The following is a 19,641-nucleotide window of genomic DNA, read 5'->3' on the forward strand; positions in this document are numbered from 1 at the left end:
ATAAAGCCGCCTAGTACACAATCCACAAGTTGCAGGATAATGATTCCAAAGAAAGTTTCATACATTTAAGGATACTCTAGGACGCCTACAGTTTTATCAACCCAGGGATCTGGCCAAGGGACTGGAAACCACAGGGAATTTGACTCTGGAGGCCAGTGGAATTTGATTATACAGCTTCTACAGGAGTGAAACAGACTGTTGGAGGGCACATTCAAAACCGTGTGTGCATGAGGAGTCAAGAATAAGGAGCAATGTCCCCAAAAGACACTGAGCCAGACTTGCTTGTGAGTACCCAGGAGTCTCCGTCAGAAAGTGGGTTGCAGAGGGGTCTCAGGCCCTGAATACAAGAGTGCTTGCTCAAATCCTTTTGAAGGATATGACTTTCATTTCCCATGTGATAGTTTGGTCTCAGTTCAAACAACAAGGCCTGAACACAGCCACACCCATCAAGAGTAAATTGGATTAAAGATTCACTGAATATGGCCCCATATATCAGAGTTGGACCAAGGCTCACTCACAGTCAGTTTCTTCCATCAGGAAGTTTTCATGAGCCTCTTATCTTTATCCATCAGAGCGCAGAGAGAATGAAAAGCACAATCACAGAAAACTAACCAAACTTCAAATGGATCACACCTTGTCTACCTCAATGAAACTATGAGACCTGCCGTGCAGGGCCACCCATGATAGATTGGACATAGTGGAGAATTTTGGCAAAATGTGGTCAACTGGAGAAGGGAATGGAAAACCACTTAAGTATCCTTGCTTTGAAAACCCCGTGAACGATATGAAAGGCCAAAAAGATAGGATACTGAAAGATGAACTCTCCAGGTTGGTAAGTGTCCTATATACTTCTGGAACTCAGTGAGGAAGTAACTCCAGAGAAAATGAAGAGATGGAGCCAAAGGAGAAACAACACCAAGTTTTGGTTGTGAGTGGTGATAAAAGTAAAGTTTGATGCTGTAAAGAATGATATTTCATAGAAACCTAGAATGTGAGGTCCATGATGAAGGTAAAATTTACGTGGTCAAACAGGAGATGACAAGTGTGAAGATCAAAGTTTCAGCAATCATTGAATTAAAATTAAATGGAATGGACAAATTTAATTCCGATGATCATTTTGTCTTCTAAGTTGGGCAAGAATCCCTAGAGGAGAAATGAAAGAAGCTGCCCTCATCAATAAAAACAGTGTGAATTTCAGTACTTGATTGCAATATAAAAATGAAACATCTCTGCTTGCTTTCAAGACTAACTATTCAGTAGCACGGCAATCCAAGTCTGCGTCATGACCAGTAATGCTAAAGTAGAAGTTGAGCTGTAGGCCAGGGTGAAGCTGAGGTTGAGTAGGTCTGTGATTACCAGTAGGACATTCTAGGACTTACACACAAAAAATAAGATGCTATTTTCATCATATGGGACTGGAATGGAAAAGTAGGAAATTGAGAACTACCTAAAGAAACAGACATGTTTGGCCTTCGGGTGCAAAATAAACCAGGGCAAAATCTAAAACAGTTTTGCCAAGACAAGTTACTGTCATTGACTACACCCTCTTCCAACATGAGATGTGACTTCATACATGCACATCATCAGATGATCAATACACAAATCAAACTGATAATATACTATGGAGCTGAGGATAGAGAATCTCTTTCAGTTCAGATCAGTTCAGTTCAGTCGCTGAGCCATGTCCAAGTCTTTGTGACCCCATGTACTGCAGCACAACAGGCCTCTCTGTCAATCACCAACTCCTAAGTTACTGAAACTCATGTCCATTGCATGGGGGATGCCATCCAACCATCTCATCTTCTATCATACCCTTCTCCTCCTGCCCCCAATCCCTCCCAGCATCAGGGTATTGTCTATTGAGTCAACTCTTCGCATGAGGTGACCAAAATGTTAGAGTTTCAGCTTTAGCATCAGTCCTTTCAAAGGTCACACAACACTGATCTCCTTTAGAATCAGTCTTTTTGGACTGGTTGAATTTCCTTGCAATCCAAGGGACTCTCAAGAGTCTCTCCAAAACCACAGTTCAAAAGCATCAATTGTTTGGCACTCAACATTCTTCACCACCTAACTCTCAATTCATACATGACCAATGGAAAAACAATAGACTTGACTAGATGGACCTTTGCTGGCAGTCATGTCTTTGCTTTTTAATATAATATCAAGGTTAGTCATCACTTTCCTTATGAGGAGTCAATGACTTTTACTTACATGCCAACAATCACCATCTTCAGGGACTTTGGAGCCCCCCAAAAAAAGCCTGACACTGTTTCCACTCTTTCCCCATCTATTTCCATGAAGTGATGGGACCAGATATCATGATCTTAGTTTTCGAAAGTTGAGCTCTAAGACAACTTTGATACTCTCCTCTTTCACTTTCATCAAGAGACTTTTCAGTTCTTCTTCACCCTCTGCCATTTGGGTGGTGCCATCTGCATACTTCAGGTTATTGATATTATTCCCGGCAATTTTGATTCCAGCTTCTTCCAGCCCAGCATTTCTCATGATGTACTCTGCATAGAAATTAAATAAGCAGGGTGACAATAAAAAGCCTTGAAATACTCCTTTCCCTATTTGGAATCAGTCTGTTGTTTCATGTCCAGTTTTAACTGTTGATTCCTGACCTGCATATAGGTTTCTCAAAAGGTAGGTCAGGTGACCTGGTATCCCCATCTCTTTCAAAATTTTCCACAATTTATTGTGATCCACACAGACAAAGGCTGTGGCATAGTCAATAAAGCAGAAATAGATGTGTTTTCTGGAACTCTCTTGCTTTCTTGATGATTGAGCAGATGTTGGCAATGTGATCTCTGGTTCCTCTGTCTTTTCTAAAAGCAGCTTGAACATCTGGAAATTTACAGTTCATGTATTGCTGAAGTCTCTATACAGTCAGCCAAAATAACACTGGGAGTTGACTGTGGCTCAGACCAACAACACATATTGAAAAAAATTTGTACTTATATTGAAGAAAGTAGAGAAAACCCCTTCATCATTCAGGTATAACCTAAATAAAATATCTTTTGATTGCAATAGCAAATGTAAAATTGATTCCAGGAATTAGATCTGAAAGAGAACTTTGTACAGAAGTTTGTGATATTGTACAAAGTGAAGCAATGAAGAATATCCCCAACAGAAAGAAATGCAAAAGGCAAAATGGTTACCTGAAGAAGCCTTAAAAACAACTGAGGAAAAGGAAGCAAAAAGAGAGAGAAAGAGAGAGAGAAGTGGAAGGGAAAAAAGAACAGGAAATTTACACCCATCTGAATGCAGAGTTTTGAAGAATAACTATGGCTTATAAGAAAATCGTCCTTACTGATCTATGATAAGAAATAGAGGAAAACAATAGAATAAGAAAGACTAGAGATGGCCTCAAGAAAATTAAATATACCAGAGGAACATTTTATGCAATGAAGGGCACAATAAAGGATACACATATTAGGGAAAAAAGAGAAGCAGAAATATTAGAAGAGGTGGCAAAAAACACAAAGAAAGTGTTCACCCCTGAAAAGCACGACGGTATCATCACTCAACTAGACCCAGATATCCTAGAATGCACAGTCAGGAAGGCTTTAACATTAAGAAACATTAGTGAGAACAAACCTTTTGGAGGTGATGGCTATCCAGTTGAGATATTTCAAATCCTAAAATATGATGCTGTGAAAGTGCTGCACTCAATATGAAGGTAAATTTGGAGAACTCAGCAGTGGCCACAAGACTGAAAATGATCACTTTCCATTGCATTCCCAAAGAAAGACAATGTCAGACTCTTTGAACTAACACACAATTGCATTCATCTCACATAAAGCAAAGAGTAATGCACGGAATTCTCCAGGAAGTTTTCAACAGTATGCAAAGAAAGAATTTCCAGAGGTTCAAGCTGCATTTAGAAAAGGCAGAGGAACCAGAGATCAAATTGCCCAAACCCGTTGTATGCTCAAAAAAGCAAGCAAGTTCCACAAAAACATCCACTGCTTTATTGACTATGTCAAAACCTTCAGCTTATGGAACAAAAAAAGTGTGGAAAATTCTTCAAGAGATGGGAATACCTGACACGCCTCCTGAGAAACTTCTATGCAGATAATGAAACAACAGTTATCATGGATGGGGAACAATGGAATGGTTCCAAGTTGGGCAAAGTAGCAACTCAAGGCTATGTATTGTCATCCTATATACTTATGTAGGTTGCGTCATGTGAAATGCCAAGCTGGATGAAGCACAAGCTGGCATCCAGTTTGCCAGGAGAAATAGAAACAAACACAGATATACGATGCCACCAACATTGCGGCAGAAAGTGAAGAGAAACTAAGAAATCTCTTAATGAAAGTGAAATTGGAGAGTGAAAATTTTGGTTTCAACCTGAACATTCAATGACTGAAGTTCCTGGCATCTGGTACCAACGCTTCATGGCAAAGAGACAGGGAAACAGTGGAAACCATGACAGGCTTTGCTTTCTTGGACTTCAAAATCACTGTAGATGGTGACTGCGGCCATAAAAGCTAGGAAAATATAGACAGCATTTTAAAAAGCAGACACATTACGTCCATCTAGTCAAAGCTATGGTTTTTCCAGTAGTCGTGTATGGATGTGAGGTTTGGACCTTAAAGCTGACTACCGAAGAACTGATATTTTGATCGATCATATTGGAAAAGACGATTGAGATTTACACTGCATCTTGTTCATGAGTATTCGGAGAGATGCTGAAGCTGAAACTGCAGTATTTTGGCCACTTGAGGTGATGAAAGACACTGTAAAACACTCTGATACTGGGAAAGACTGACGACAGAAGGAGAATTGGACGACAGAAATTAAGAAGGTTGGATGGCATCAACATTTTCCAAAGAACAGCAAGAGAGATATTGCATCACCACTTGATGCAGATGTATTTAAGCAAGCTCTGGGAGTTTTCAATGAACAGGTAAGCCTGGCATGCTTTGGTTGATGGGGTCATAAATTGTAGGATGAATGAGGGACAGAAATAACTTGAACTGAATGATGGTGGGCTGTTTCCATCAAGGGATCCTAGGACAGTGATGTTCCTGAGAACAGTTCAGAGCCTTCAGCTTTTCAGTCTTAGGGCACAAGGAATAGCAGTCATCACAAAGATGTCCGGCTTCTTCAGCCAGAAATCCTGACATAAATTCCTTTCTTTCTCTGGGATCTCATCCTTGCCTGTAGATGGCAGAGAGGCAAAATATCTCTCTGAACTTGAGGGATGGTTCTGAAAGTCTCACTGAAGGACAATCTCTGATTTTTTTGTGGTAATCCTGAGTGAAATGTGCACCATGAGACTCTCTACCACAGCCTTATGAGGGAAAGAGAAAGAGAGCCTTGGCATTTAGCATGTTAGGGAGGCCTGGCCTGGAATCATGCCCTCTTGGAACATTTGGGAGAGGAATGCCACATTCTGAACAATAGAGCCATGATTTGTGGGCCCAGGGTAGGCAGGCTCTCCATGGTGTGATCTGTGTGGGGATTCTGTGTATGTGTGGGTAGAAGTAAACTGTGGTGTTGCCAAAAAAGGAAGCCACCTGACCGTTTGGATTTCACGTTCAGTGACTTGTTTCAGCAGAGGTGCTTTGGATCCATATGTACCTTCTTCATGATATTGCTTCAGACACAGTCCTGTCACATTCTCTTTGGCCTTTTGGAGGCCTCGATTTGGCCTTTCCCTGCTACAGGGGGATAACCAGAGCAGGAGGGGGAAGTGAAAACATCTCCAAACAGACTATTACACAATTAGGAGGCACAGGCACACTTCTCTCAGAAGGTCTTGGGCCTGAATAGGTACTGGGCCTGCCATAAGAGCATGTCATTGACAAGCAATGATTTTGAGAGAGCTTTCTGAGATGAGGTGCTCAAAGTCAGTGCGGTCCAAAGCCCCATGCTATTTCTGGTGTGGCTGCTGGAAGGAAAGTGTATGGAATAGAATCATGCCAATGTGACTGGCACTGTGAACCAGTCAATGTAATGGAGGAATACAGAATAGCACCACTCATTCAGTTGTCCACCACGAGCATTTCCAGCCAACCCAACTCTTTGCAGGTCAGTCCTCCTCATGAGCATATCCCAACATTTTGTAACCTTCCAGAATAAACAGTATAGGTAGAAGAGGACTCGAACTTGATTGACAAGGAAATGGAAGAAAACCACCAGAGAAAATGAGAGGTGCCTACCCAAGTCCATTTTCCTGGACAAGCAAAGGTATGGTTCTGCATCTGTGAAAATTTCCTTTTAGCGTTGGGTGCATCTGTGTCTGTGTGTCCACTCACTGGCCCAAAACTGCATGCGAACTGCCAGAACTGGACAGGCTGGCAGATTGAAGCCAGGGAATCAAGCCCAAGGATATCAGAGTGGTGGGAAGAGAGCACTCAGGGCCTTTCAGGGAGATTCAAAGCAGCCAAGAAACAGAATGGGTCAGATTACAATGCAAAGAGATGGGGTATGCAGAACCCCTACAAAGAGCTTTCTGTCTTTCTCAAATGCAGCATTATTCTTTCAGCCACAGGATCAGGTACATCTTTCTTTTATGTAAGGTTTGGGAGTCTGATGGCTCTGTAGCATAAGTTGATGCTGCTTGCTGAGTAGAATTGCCCAAAAAAGGCAATGCCAAAGAAGCTCAAGCTACCACTCAGTTACGCTCAACTCACATATGAGTAAAGTAATGCTGAAAATTCTCCAACCAAACTTCAGCAATATGTGAATCATGGACTTCCAGATGTTTAAGCTGGCTTTAGAAAAGGCAGAGGAACTAGAGACCAGATTGCCAACATTCTCTGGATCATCTCAAAAGCAAGAGAGTTCCAGAAAAAACATCTATTTCCGCTTTATTGACTATGCCAAAACCTTTGACTGTGTGGATCACAATAAACTGAGGAAAATACTGAAAGAGATGGGAATACCAGACCACCTGACTTACGTCCTGAAAAGTCTTCATGCAGGTCAGGAAGCATCAGTGAAAACTGGACGTGGAACAACAGACTATTTCCAAATAGGAAAAGGAGTACGTCAGGCTGTATATTGTCAAATACATCATGAGAAACACTGGGCTGGATGAAGCACACCCTGGAGACAAGATTACAGAGAGAAATATCAATAACCTTAGATATGAAGATCATACCACCCTTATCTCTGAACGTGAAAAAGAACGAAAGAGCCTCTTGATGAAAGTGAAAGAGGAGAGTGAAAATCCTGGCTTAAAGTTCATCATTCAGAAAACTAAGATCATGAGCTCTGGTTCCATCACTTCATGACAAATAAATGGGGAAAGAATTGAAAAAGTGGCTGCCTTTATTTGTTTGATCTCCAAAATCACTGCAGATGGTGACTGCAGCCATGAAATTAATAGACACGGCCTCCTCAGAAGGAAACTTATGATCAATGTGGACAGCATATTAGAAAGCAGAGACATTACTTTATCAACAAAAGTCCATCTTATGAAGGCTATGGTTTCGCAACTAGACCTGTATGAATGTGAGATTTGGACTATTAAAAAAAAAAAAAAAACCTGAGCACTGAAGCACTGATGCTTTCCAACTGTGGTGTTGAATAAGACTCTTGAGAATCCCTTGGACTTCAAGGAGATTCAAACAGTACATCCTCAAAGAGAGCAGTCCTAAGTGCTCTTTGTAAGGACTGATGTTGAAGCTGAGACTCCAGTAATTTGGCCACCTTATGTGAAGAACTGACTAACTGGAGAAGACCCTGATGTTGGGAAAGACTGAAGGCAAGAGGAGAATGGGATGACAGAGGATGAGATGCCTTGATGGCATCATCGACTCAACGGAGATCAGTTTGAGTACACTCCTGTAGTTGATGATATGTAGGGAGGTATGGCATACTGAAGGCTATGGGCTCATGAATAGTAGGACACGACTGAGCGCCTGAACTGAACTGAAACTGCAGAATTTGCCACTTTCCAACATCACTCAAGTATTCACAAAATTTTTAAGCATCAGTGCTTTGTAGTGGATGGCTTAGGATGATCCTCCTGCTGCTCCCAGCCCCAAAGCGCTGAGGTGATAGGGTTAGCTGGCATGTGTTCTCACTTGGAGGCAGGAAGAAAACAGAACCACTTTGAAAGGGCCCCTGTACAGTAAATGAGCTGACTTCAATGTCCCTGGCACTTATGCGTCATGTCCCTTAGCGGGATGCTGACTTTGATATTCCTTATTTAGAGATTCTTCATCTGTAATTCTCTTTATATAGAGAGAATTCAGTCTCTAAATAGGGAATTCTCCATAGGTCGCATATTGCCGTACGGGCAAAATATTTCTACGTGAAACACAGAACTCAGAGTTTCAAATATGAATGTATGCATGTAAATTCCGTGTATGAAATATGGAATTCTCTGTATTGCATAAGTGAATTTCTCAACCCTCAATTTCCACAATGAAAATGGAGATCTCACTTGATCTTAGCCAAAAGGATGCACAGTTTCATTTTCAATTGTTTGTGAATCCATTCAGAAAGGGATAACACATTTGTTTACCAAACTTTGGAAGGAATGGTTGATTCAATTTGCAGTGGGAGAGTGAATTTCTATCTCCTTTTATAAGCTGCATATTACATCTGTGAATGTTCCCCTTTCTGCATTGCCTAGAGCTGTGCACTAACTAAGACATCCCACAGAAAGGTAGATTTCATCCTGTCACCTGTATAGTACCTAAAGCCATAGGAATGACATTACCAAGAATGTTCCCAAAGTTTAGAGCACATTAAACAAGACTAATGGTTCTAATGGTGGGAATCACAAACACAGACAAACACACACACACACACACAATGATTTCCTAATTAAGTAACAAATCTTACTGGTTGTAGTTCAGACAAGAACCCTCCCAAATCAGGCAGCACACGTTACTGCAAATTAGCATCTGGATAACTAATATAATTTTACACCTGTTCATTCAGCTAATTACTGAACACTGCTGAATGTCACCAGAACACTATACTTAACAACGTGCATAGCAAACATTGTATATCTTCAATTGGATCTCAATACCTAGTCAGGTAATAGACATTTTAGGAGGAACAAATAAAGTTGGCTTGGAGATTTTAGGGAGGATTTACCTCATTTGAAATAATCATTCAAATGTCAAAATTGAAGTATAGCTCTTATTTCATCCCAGTACTTGATAAACGTGGTACTGAGAGCCCTTGTAGCTAAACTTTAACCTCTGTGAATACCTTACTGAATATCTAGTTAATCCCTTTACCTGCAAATAGGCTCAGATTTTGTAAGTAGGGACTGATCAAGTACCTACAGGACACTGCATACACCCAGAGGAACTCCTGTTCTACCAAATTTTCTAATTCATGTCACAAATCAGTAAGTCCAACAAGAAACCCAAAGAGTTAAGTGTGTCAAACAGGACCACTGGGAAAACATCACTGGAGGAATTACAAGGCTAAAACTCAGTGCTGCTAGGCGAATAGGGCATTTTTTATTGAAAATCGAGTTTGGACATTCCTCATATCCAGTCTTTTCTTTCTTAATGTGGTACATTTCAGACTGGTACAAGTACTATATACAATTCAGTTTAATGCAGAAGGTAATTCACTTTTTTGAACAAGAGGGAACAAAATAACACCCCAAGAGATGTGGAATCAGGGACTCAACTTGACAACGTAGGCTTTTTCAGTCTGGGTTTTAAGTATACTGAGCATGTCTAGAAGAAAGTCAGCATTCTAGATCCCACCAAGGACTTATTCATATGACAGAAACTGGGAAACTCTCTTATAATAATTTAAAAGGAACTTTTAAAAGATAGTTCTTTCTTCTAAAAAGGAAACTTCTAATCTCCTAGATATTTCTACATAATTGACCAATAATTGTCTCCAATTTAACACATTTCTTGCCTGACTCCAAAATCTGCTTTAGTCTTTTTCTCAAAAAATGGCAACTCAATTCCAATTGTTAAAAAAAAAAAAAAAAAATGGCAGAGTCATCATTGACTTTTTCCCTTCAAAGGCCACATTTCAGTCTTTGGCAAATCTAGCATTTGAACACTTCTCATCATCTTCACTTATACTGAAGGGTTTCAAGCCATCATTACTGCTAACCTTCTTTATTAATTGTTGTTCCATCATTAGTCATATCTGACTCTTTGTATTACTCCATGGACTGCAGCACACAAGTTTTCCTGTCCATCACCAAATCCCAGAGCTTGCTCAAAATCATGTCCATCCGATCACTGATACCATCCAGCCATCTCATCCTCTGTCATCCCCTTCTCCTCCTGCCTTCAATCTTTCCCAGCATCAGAGTCTTTTCCAATGAGTTGTCTCTTTGCTTCAGGTGGTCAAAGGATTGGAGCTTAAGCTTCAGCATCAGTCCTTCTAATGAAATTTTAGGACTGACTTCCTTTGGGATTAGCTGGTTTGATCTCCTTACAGTCCAAGGAACTCTCAAGCGTCTACTCGTAACCAGCAGAGTTTGAAAGCCTCAGTTCTGTCACTCTATCCTGTCAATTCATTTTATTCCACTGTTCAGTACCAGTGGAATGATTTTCTGTATCATTTTGAGTAAAAATAAAAGTCTTTGCAGTTTTAAAAAAAAAGAGAGAGAGAAAAGAAAATTCAACGAAAATCTCTATTTCATATGAAAATCTGTATGCATATTTTTCTACATGAAAATGGGAATTAAATGTATTTCACCTATACATAACTGGATGCTAAATTTCCTTCATGACATCTGGAATTTTGCATATTTCACTTATTAAATGCTAGCCATTGATTTTAGTATATGTCAATCTGGGCACAGATTTTCTTCCTTTAAATATGGAATTCTCTATATTTCACACATAAAAACTCAATTGAAGTTGGACTCCATTAAAAAAATGAATTGCCTATATTCCATTTAGCAAACTATGGGCCAAAATTCCAATTGTCTGTATCTCACAAATGAAAAGCTCGCTCTGATTTTCGTACATGTAATATGGATTTCTATATTTTCCGTATTTGAAACTCTAGGCATGGTGCTTTTTTTCCATGAAGTATGAAATCATTTTGTTTCACATCATCTATACAGTTGCCAAATTTCCTACTGGAAATATGGAATTACTTATTTCACATAGTCAAATCAATGCCTATATTCCGATTTGAAATATCAGTTCTCTACAATTTACATATGAATATTTGGTGAAGATTTTTTTTCCTACATTACATATAGAATTTTCTACACTTCACAGCTAAAAATCAGGATAGTTATTTTTCCTACAAGGAATGAGGAGTTCTTTTTCTTGAACAAGAACATCTGGGTGCAGATTTTAATACATGAAAAATGGAAGTCTCTGCTTTTCAATTCTTTACCATCTATGCTACTAGGGAACTTGAATGATTTTAGGAAGACTTGCAAGCCCTTTCTAAAATTAATGCTGAGAAAATATGTCCATTTCATTATAGGGTTCTGGAATGTGAAAACAGAGAATCAGAAGATACCTGGTGCAATGGGCATGTTTGGCCTTGGTGTATGAAATGACGCACGACAAAGACTAGCAATGTTTTGTCAAATAGAAAGGATGAAAATGAAAATAGTGGCAGACAGATTTCTTCGGCTTCAAAATCTCTGAGGACAGTGACTACATCCACGAAAGTAAAAGACCCCTGCTCCTGGGAAGAAAAGCTATGATAAGCCTAGACATAGACACAATGTAATGAAAAGGAGAGATATCTCTTTGGCAACAAACATCCCTATAGTCAGAGCTATGGTTTTACCAGTAGACATGTACGGATGTGCTAGTTTCACTATAAAGAAGGCTGAGTGCCAAAGAATTGAGACTTTGCGACTGGGTGCGAGAGATGGCTCTTGAGAGACCCTTGTCTAGCAAGGAGATCAATCCCACCAATCCTAAAGGAAACTAACCCTAAATATCCATTGGAAAGACTGAAGTTGAAGCTGAAATTAAAATACTTTGGCTACCCTCGTGTGAAGAAATAATACATGGGAAAAGATTGAGGTTCTGCCTTGTCACTGAACATAATAATAATTATTATCGGCTCTGATATGGGTAGATGTAGGACAGCAGGAGAAGGGGACGACAGTGGGTGAGATCGTTGGACAGCATCACTTGACTCCATGAACATGAGTCTCAGCAAAATGTCGGAGACAGTAAGAATAAGGAGGTCTGGAGTGCCGCTGTCCTGTCTTGCAACCAGTTGGACCTGACTGAGTGACAGAATATCACCAACAACTGTATTTCACATATATTAATTGGGATGAGATTTTCGACCTTGAAACATGGAATTGTCTATATGTCCATAGAAAAATTAGATGTTCCTGCCTTTCTCTACTTCATTAATGAATGTCATGGTACAGAACTTACCTCCTAAACTATGACAGTTTGAATATTTCATGCACCAAAATCTGAATTAAAATATTTTGACATGGAATATGGACATGAAAAATGACATGAAATATTTGATATTTCAAATATGAAAATCTAGGGATATATTTTCATATGTGAAACAACATGTGATTATGGATGCATTACCAAATTTTCTGTTTCATGTATTGAAATCACACCAGATAGTCCTACATGAAAGATAAAATTCTCAGTTTCACATAAGAACCAGGGGATAGATTTTTCAATTAAAAGTAGGGAATTTTCTGTATATTATATGAACGTATGGACACAGAATTTTCTGCATGAAATAGGAAATCGTGATGCAATTTTCAGATTTCTCATTTGAAAATCTGTGTGCTGCTTTCCATCATTAAATGCAGATTGCTCTGCATTTCATATTTGAAAAATGGCATCGCTTTTGCTACAAAAAATTTGGAATCTTCTATTTCATATAAGACAATGTGATTTTCATGATTGAGCAATAAAATTCTGTATATTTCACCGATACAATCTTCCGACAAGAAATATGGAATCTGGTATACTTAACATTTGAAAATCTGAGGACAGATTTGCTCATATGAATTACAAAGCCTCTATTATTCACATTTGAAAAGCTGTGTCAGATTTTTCACACATAAAATACGGAATTGTCCATGATTCAGAAGAGCTGACTCATTTGAAAAGAACCTGATGTTGGGAAAGATTGAAGGCAGGAGAAGGGGACGACAGAGAATGAGATGGTTAGATGGCATCATGGTTTAAATGGACATAAGTCTGGTTAAACTCTGAGAGTTTGTGATGGACAGGAAGGCCTGGCATGCTGTGGTCCATGGGGTCGCTAAGAGGCAGACACGACTGGGCAAATGAACTGAACTGATGATTCAAAAGTTAAGATCTTGGACAAGCAAAAAAATATATAGAATTGACTTATTTCTCATCTGACTGATACCTGATTTCCCTATTTACATTTATAATTCTCTGTATTGCATTGATGAAAGTCCATGTGAAATTTTCCCAAAATGAAAAACGCAATAAACTCTATGTGTCACATGAAAGTCTGGGTACAAATTTTTCTACAGGGAAATGTGTACATCTCTATAGTAACATGTGAATTTTTAGATTTTGGATTCCCCACATGACCAGTGGAAATCTGTATATTTCACATATAAATATTTTGATGCCATTTTCTCTGCATGAAATACGGAATGACCCCTATTTCCTGTTTTTAAAATCTGGGCAAAAAATTTCGCACATGAAATATGGAACCTCAGCAATTAATTCATTAAAATATGGGTGTAGATAGTCTCATGTGCATTTGGGAATCCTCTAAATTTCACATATAAAACCAAGGCACTTACTTTCTGACATGAAATATGGTAGTCTTATCTTTTTTATTTCACCATTTAAGTGTAACTATTTCTAGTTGATATATGGAATTCTTTTTATATCACTATTTAGATCTGCTGTTCAAGGTCAGGAGGGGCGGCCTTGAGGAGATACCCCTCGTCCAAGGTAAGGTACAGCGGCTGCACTTTGCTGGAGCGGCTGTGAAGAGATTTTCCACGACCAAGGTAAGAGAAACCCAAATAAGATGGTAGGTATTGCTAGGAGGCATCAGAGGGCAGACACACTGAAATCATAATCACAGGACTGATCCCATGGACCACAGCCGAATGTGGTCCACTGGGGAAGGGAATAGCAAACCACTTCAGGATACTTGCCTTGAGAACCCCATGAAAAGTAACAAAGGGCAAAATGATAGGATACTGAATGAGGAATTCCCCAGGTCGGTAGGTGCCCAGTATGCTACTGGAGCTCAGTGGAGAAATAACTATAGAAGGAATAAAGGGATGGAGCAAAAGCAAAACCAATACCCAGTTGTGGATGTGACCAGTGATAGAAGCAAGGTCCGGTGCTGTAAAGAGCAATATTGCATAGGAACCTGGAATGTTAGGTCCATGAATCAAGGCAAATTGGAAGTGGTCAAACAGGAGATGGCAAGAGTGAACATCGACATTCTAGGAATCAGTGAATTAAAAAGGACTGGAATGGGTGAATTTAACTCGGATGACCATTATATCTACTACTGTGGACAGGAAACCCTTAGAAGAAATGGAGTAGCCATCATGGTCAACAAAAGAGTCTGAAATGCAGTACTTGGATGCAATCTTAAAAAATGACAGAATGATTTCTGTTCATTTCCAAGGCAAACCATTCAATATTACAGTAATCCAGGCCTATGCCCCAACCAGTAATGCTGAAGAAGCCGAAGTTAATCGGTTTTATGAAGACCTACAAGAACTTTTAGAACTAACACCCAAAAAAGATGTCCTTTTCATTATAGGGGACTGGAATGCAAAAGTAGGAAGTCAAGAAACACCTGGAATAACAGGCAAATTTGGCCTTGGAGCACAGAATGAAGCAGGGCAAAGGCTAATAGAGTTTTGTCAAGAGAATGCACTGGTCATAGCAAACACCCTCTTCCAACAACACAAGAGAAGACTCTACACATGGACATCACCAGATGGTCAATAGCTAAATCAGATTGATTATATTCTTTGCAGCCAAAGATGGAGAAGCTGTATACAGTTAGCGAAAACAAGACCAGGAGCTAACTGTGGCTCAGATCATGAACTCGTTATTGCGAAATTCAGACTTAAATTGAAGAAAGTAGGGAAAACCACTAGACCATTCAGATATGACCTCAATCAAATCCCTTATGATTATAGAGTGGAAGTGAGAAGTAGATTTAAGGGACTAGATCTGATTGATAGAGTGCCTGATGAACTCTGGACGGAGGTTCGTGACATTGTTCAGGAGACAGGGACCAAGACCATCCCCATGGAAAAGAAATGCAGGAGAGCGAAATGGCTGTCTGAGGAGGCCTTAAAAATAGCTGTAAAAAGAAGAGAGGTGAAAAGGAAAGATATAAGCATCTGAATGCAGAGTTCCAAAGAATAGCAAGCAGAGATAAGAAAGCCTTCCTCAGTGATCAATGCAAAGAAATAGAGGAAAATAACAGAATAGGTAAAACAAGAGAGTTCTTCAAGAAAATTAGAGATTCCAAGGGAACATTTCATGCAAAGATGGGCTCGATAAAGGACAGAAATTGTATGGGCCTAACAGAAGCAGAAGATATTAAAAAGCGGTGGCAGGAATACACAGAAGAACTGCACACACACAAAAAATTTTTTTTACTTTATATTATTGTATTGGTTTTTCCATATATTGCCTTGAATCTGCCCCTTGTGTGCATGTGTTCCCCATCTTGAACCCTCCTCCCACATCACTCCCCATCCCATCCCTCTTGTTCATCCCAGTGCACCAACCCTGAGCATCCTGTATCATGCATGGAACCTGGATTGTCGATTCGTTCCACATATGATAATATACATGTTTTAATGTCATTACCCCAAATCATCCCACCATTGCCCTCTCCCACAGAGTCCAAAAGACTGTTCTATACATCTGTGTCTCTTTTGCTGTCTTGTATACAGGGTTATCATTATCATTTTTCAAAATTCCGTATATATATGCATTAGTATACTGTAATGATATTTTTCATTCTGGCTTACTTCGCTCTGTATAATAGGCTCCAGTTTCATCCACTTCATTAGAACTCATTCAAATGCATTCTTTTTAATGGCTGAGTAATATTTCATAGTGTATATGTACCACAGCTTTCTTATCCATTCGTCTGCAGATGGACTCCAGGTTTCCTCCATGTCCTGGCTTTTATAAACAGTGCGGCGATCAACATTGGAGTGCATGTATCTCTTTCAATTCTGGTTTCCTCGGTGTCTATGCCCATTAGTGGGATTGCTGGGTCGTATGGCAGTTCTATTTCCAGTTTTTAAGGAATCTCCGCACTGTTCTCCATAGTGGTTGTACTAGTTTGCATTCCCACTAACAGTGTAAGAGGGTTCCCTTTTCTCCACACCCTCTGCAGCATTTTTTGCTTGTAGACTTTTGGATAGCAATCATTCTTACTGGCATGAAATGGGACCTCATTGTGGTTTTGAATTGCATTTCTCTGAGTGATATTGAACGTCTTTTCATATATTTCTTATCCATCTGTATGTCTTCTTTGGAGAAATCTCTGTTTAGTTCTCTGGTCCACCCGTGTTTTGATTGGGCCATTTATTTTTCTGAAAATGAGTTCAGGAGCTGCTTGTATATGTTTCAGATTAATTCTTTGTCAGTTGCTTCATTTGCTATTATTTTCTTCCATTCTGAAGGCTGTTTTTTCACCTTGCTTATAGTTTTCTTTGCTGTGCAGAAGCTTTTGATTTTAATTAGGTCCCATTTGTTTATTTTTGCTTTTATTTCCAATATTCTGGGAGGTGGATCATGGAGGATCCTGCTGTGATTTATGTCGGAGAGGGTTTTGCCTATGTTCTCCTCTAGGAGTTTTATAGTTTCTGGTCTTACATTTAGATCTTTAATCCATTTTGAGTTTATTTTTGCTTATGGTGTTAGGGAGTGTTCTGGTTTCATTTTTTTACAAGTGGTTGACCAGTTTTCCCAGCACCACTTGTTAAGGAGGTTGTCTTTTCTCCTTTGAATATTCTTTCCTCCTTTGTCGAAAATAAGGTGTCTGTAGGTGCTTAGATTTATCTCTGGTCTTTCTATTTTGTTCCATTGATCTATATTTATGTCTTTATCCCAGTACAAAACTCTCTTGATGTCTGTGGCTTTGTAGTAGAGCCTGAAGTCCAGCTTGTTGATTCCCCCAGTTCCATTTTTCTTCCTCAAGATTGCTTTGGCTATTCGAGGTTTTTTGTATTTCCATACAAATTGTGAGATTATTTGTTCTAGTTCTGTGAAAAAGATCGTTGGTAGCTTGACAGGGATTGCATTGAATGTATAAATTACTTTGGCTAGTATACTCATTTTTACAATATTTATTCTTCCAATCCATGAGCATGGTATATTTCTCCATCTATTAGTGTCCTCTTTGATTGTTTTCAGTAGTGTTTTATAGTTTTCTATGTACAAGTCTTTTGTTTCCTTATGTAGATATATTCCTAAGTATTTAATTCTTTTCGTTGCAACAGTGAATGGAATAGTTTTCTTAGTTTCTCTTTCTATTTTCTCATTATTAGTGAATAGGAATGCAAGGGATTTCTGTGTGTTGATTTTATATCCTGCAACGTTACTGTAATCATTGATTAGCTCTAGTAGTTTTCTGGTAGAGTCTCTAGGGTTTTCTGTGTAGAGGATCATGTCATCAGTGAACAGTGAAAGTTTTACTTCTTCTTTTCAAATTTGTATTCCTTTTATGTCTTTTTCTGCTCTGATTGCTGTGGCCAAAACTTCCAAAACTATGTTGAATAGTAGTGGTGAGAGTGGACACCCTTGTCTTGTTCCTGAATTTAGGGGAAATGCTTTCAGTTTTTCACCATTGAAGATAATGTTTGCTGTGGGTTTGTCATATATAGCTTTTATTATGTTGAGGTATGTCCCTTCTATTCCCACTTTCTGGAGGGTTTTTATCATAAATGGATGTTGAATTTTTGCAAAGGCTTTCTCTGCATCTATTGAGATAATCATATGATTTTTATTTTTCAGTTTGTTAATGTGGTGTATTACGTTGATTGATTTGCGGATATTGAATAATCCTTGCATTCCTGGGATAAAGCCCACTTGGTCATGATGTATGATCTTCTTAATATGTTGTTGGATTCTGATTGCTAGAATTTTGTTGAGGATTTTTGCATCTATGTTCATCAGTGATATTGGCCTGTAGTTTTCTTTTTCTTGTGGGGTCTTTACCAGGTTTTGGGATTAGGGTGATGTTGGCCTCATAGAATGAGTTTGGAAGTTTCCCTTCCTCTGCAATTTTCTTGAACAGTTTAAGTAGAATAGGTGTTAGCTCTTCTCTAAATTTTTGGTAGAATTCGGCTGTGAAGCCATCTGGACCTGGGCTTTTGTTTGCTGGAAGATTCCTGATTACAGCCTCTAGTTCCGTGCTTGTGGTGGGTCTGTTCAGAATTTCTTTTTCTTCCTGGTTCAGTTTTGGGAAGTTGTACTTTTCTAGGAATTTGTCCATTTCTTCCAGGTTATTCATTTTATTGCCATAAAATTGCTGATAGTATTCTCTAATAATCCTTTGTATTTCTGTGTTGTCAGTTGTGATCTCTCCATTTTCATTTCTAATTTTATTGATTTGGTTCTTCTCCCTTTGTTTCTTGATAAGTCTGGCTAGTGGTTTGTCAATTTTATTTACCTTCTCGAAGAACCAGCTTTTGGCTTTGTTGATTTTTGCTATGGTCTCTTTTGTTTCTTTTTCATTTATCTCTGCCCTAATTTTTACGATACCATTTCTTTCCTTCTACTGACCCTAGGCTTCTTCATTTCTTCATTTTCTAGTTGAGTTAGATGTAGAATTAGGTTATTTAGTTGACTTTTTTCTTGTTTCTTGAGATGTGCCTGTATTGCTATGAACTTGACCCTTGGCAGTGCTTTTACAGTGTCCCAGAGGTTTTGGGTTGTTGTGTTTTCATTTTCATTCATTTCTATGCATATTTTGATTTCTCTTTTGATTTCTTCTGTGATTTGTTCGTTATTCAGCAGCGTGTTGTTCATCCTCCATATGTTGGCATTTTTAATAATTTTTCTCTTGTAATTGAGATCTAATCTTACTGCATTGTGGTCAGAAAAGATGCATGGAATGATTTCAACTTTTTTTGAATTTTCCAAGGCTAGATTTATGGCCCAGGATGTGATCTATCCTGGAAAAGGTTCCGTGTGTGCTTGAGAAAAAGGTGAAATTCATTGTTTTGGGGTGAAATGTCCTGTAGATATCTATTAGGTCTAACTGGTCTATTGTATCATTTAAAGTTTGTGTTTCCTTGTTAATTTTCTGTTTAGTTGATCTATCCATAGATGTAAGTGGGGTATTAAAATCTCCCACTATTATTGCATTATTGTTAATTTCCCCTTTCATACTTGTTAGTAATTGTCTTACATATTGCGGTGGTCCTATGTTGGGTGCATAAATATTTATAATTGTTATATCTTCATCTTGGATTGATCCTTTGATCATTATGTAGTTTCCTTCTTTGTCTCTTTTCACAGCCTTTGTTTTAAAGTCTATTTTATCTGATATGAGTATTGCTACTCCTGCTTTCTTTTGGTCTCTCTTTGCATGGAATATCTTTTTCCAGCCCTTCACTTTCAGTCTGTGTGTGTCCCTCGTTTTGAGGTGGGTCTCTTGCAGACAACATATATGGGGGTCTTGTTTTTGTATCCATTCAGCCAGCCTTTGTCTTTTGGTTGGGGCATTCAACCCATT

General features: G+C 38.9%; 1 pseudogene; it reads left to right on the top strand.

Annotated features, from left to right (window-relative positions):
* Positions 1-251: 251 nt before the first annotated feature.
* Positions 252-19,641, top strand: part of LOC148773142 (eukaryotic translation initiation factor 1A-like) — a 34,997-nt pseudogene continuing 15,607 nt past the window's right edge.

Source organism: Moschus berezovskii, chromosome Y (genome assembly GCF_049115385.1).
Source record: "Moschus berezovskii isolate FMDL1 chromosome Y, NW_MosBer_1.0, whole genome shotgun sequence".
NCBI classification, from domain to species: Eukaryota; Metazoa; Chordata; class Mammalia; order Artiodactyla; family Moschidae; genus Moschus; species Moschus berezovskii.